The 2,500-nt window shown below is 55.5% G+C and overlaps 1 pseudogene; it reads left to right on the forward strand.

Annotated features, from left to right (window-relative positions):
- LOC143263285 (large subunit ribosomal RNA) overlaps positions 1-2,500 on the forward strand; it is a 6,913-nt pseudogene that overhangs the window by 1,852 nt on the left and 2,561 nt on the right.

Raw genomic sequence — 2,500 nt, forward strand, 5'->3', positions numbered from 1 at the left:
TGCCTGGAGCCGCCGTCGGCGCAGATCTTGGTGGTAGTAGCAAATACTCCAGCGAGGCCCTGGAGGACTGACGTGGAGAAGGGTTTCGTGTGAACAGCCGTTGCACACGAGTCAGTCGATCCTAAGCCCTAAGAGAAATCCTATGTAGATGAGGTGTCCTAAGACGTTAAACACTTGTAAAAAAAACGCAGCTATTTTATTATTTTTTTTATTATTATATAAATCGCAGCATATTTTGTTATTATATACATGCACAAAAAACACCCATTGGGCGAAAGGGAATCCGGTTTCTATTCCGGAACCCGGCAGCGGAACCGCATACCATTCGGGCCCTCGTAAGAGTGTTCGTCGGGGTAACCCAAAATGACCTGGAGACGCCGTCGGGAGATCCGGGGAGAGTTTTCTTTTCTGTATAAGCGTTCGAGTTCCCTGGAAACCTCTAGCAGGGAGATAGGGTTTGGAACGCGAAGAGCACCGCAGTTGCGGCGGTGTCCGGATCATCCCCTCGGACCTTGAAAATCCAGGAGAGGGCCACGTGGAGGTGTCGCGCCGGTTCGTACCCATATCCGCAGCAGGTCTCCAAGGTAAAGAGCCTCTAGTCGATAGATTAATGTAGGTAAGGGAAGTCGGCAAATTGGATCCGTAACTTCGGGATAAGGATTGGCTCTGAGGAGCGGGGCGTGTCGGGCTTGGTCGGGAAGCGGGTCTGGCTGACGTGCCGGGCCTGGGCGAGGTGAACGGCTCTCGTGGCTGGGATCCGAGCTCGGTCCCGTGCCTTGGCCTCCCGCGGATCTTCCTTGCTGCGAGGCTTCCGTGGCGTTTCCCATCGGTGCGGTCGTCCTCTTCGGCCGCCATTCAACGCTCAGCTCAGAACTGGCACGGACTAGGGGAATCCGACTGTCTAATTAAAACAAAGCATTGCGATGGCCCCCACGGGTGTTGACGCAATGTGATTTCTGCCCAGTGCTCTGAATGTCAACGTGAAGAAATTCAAAAAAGCGCGGGTAAACGGCGGGAGTAACTATGACTCTCTTAAGGTAGCCAAATGCCTCGTCATCTAATTAGTGACGCGCATGAATGGATTAACGAGATTCCCATCTGTCCCTATCTACTGGCGGTGGCGGTCTGTGGCCACCCAGGGCGGGAGATAACCCCCGAACTAGCCCTCGCGTAGGAGGGTTGATCGGCCGAGTCGATGGGTGTATCGGCGATGAAGGCATTAGAGACCGTCAGTGCGTCGTACATGTAGTACTTCGCATAATGGCGAGGCCCTGATTTAGCATACGGGCTGTGGCGTGTTCTTTGTACAGCACTGTATGTGCTGTATGACTTCCGACTGGGGAACTGTTGTCACTCGTGGCATCAGTTCCCCAGTTTACGTTAAACGGTTTTTCAGACCGTTTTTCGTGGGCGGAACACGCCACTAGACAACACTCCGCTGGGCTCAGGAATACATGGGATGCAATCAATCCCCTGGGCAACCCAGGCCGCAAGGGGCAAACGTGCCCTAGCCACACTTGAGCCTCCACGAAAAAGGTACCGCTGGATAGCTCGTGTTCTTAAATACGCAGCGAACTGAACGAAGTGTGGTGGAGAGGAAGAGGCAGCCTCTCCGACTGCTGTCTCCCACGTGTTTGCCGTGCGTGGCGACCCTTGTCGTCGGAAAAGAGGATCCTGGGATCTGAGGGGGCCCTCTCCTGCGGGTGAGACGTCCCCAACACGTACCTTTGGCCTCTGCTTCGGCTAGATGGGCGGCTGGACGAGAAAAGCAGCCCTGGTCCAGTCAATCGGCTTGGAACGACCACACGCTTCGGGCAAGTGGGTTCTGCTGGGCGAGGACGCGGGCTGGGTAAGGAAACCGACCCAGCCAGCAGACTATATTCGGTGCGTAGCCCTAACCCAGCCTTTGGCGGGTTCCAAATTGTGTGGGTCGGTGGTGGCCGGGGAGCGCACTGGATGAAAGACCAAGACACATTATGGGTCTGAATAAAAATAATGAACAAAAAACTAAGCGTCCAAAGACGACGGGTCCAGCTCCTACTCGGAGTGAAGCCGTCGCCGCAGACGCGGGAACTGCAAATGCAGCTGTCAGTCCCCCCGCGTCTGTGAGAAAGACAAGATCCGGGAAGGTGATTAATATCGCCAATCCTCGTGTGATCTTGCAAAGATGTGTGACTCCCACGCGAGCGGTCTCGGTGAAAACCGAGCCCACGGTAGAAGGTACGCCGGACACCGGTAACGTGGAAGTAATCGAACGAGTCGGAGACACGTCACTCGTGAAGGTGCAGTCGGCACCCGAGCGTGTCGAGGACCCTACTGGTGACGGTTGGCAAACCGTCACCAAAAAGTCAAAGCGAGCCAAGCCGGGCGCACCCACCGGCAAGGCCGCAGTAAACCGGGCCAGGAGACCGAAGGGGACGTTCTCCGGGCAGAAGGTACGGCCTCTCGATCTCGTAAGAGACGAAGCCTTTAGGCGAGTGTCCGAAATACGGACCTTTTG

This window comes from Megalopta genalis, unplaced genomic scaffold, assembly GCF_051020955.1.
Source record: "Megalopta genalis isolate 19385.01 unplaced genomic scaffold, iyMegGena1_principal scaffold0443, whole genome shotgun sequence".
Classification (NCBI taxonomy): domain Eukaryota; kingdom Metazoa; phylum Arthropoda; class Insecta; order Hymenoptera; family Halictidae; genus Megalopta; species Megalopta genalis.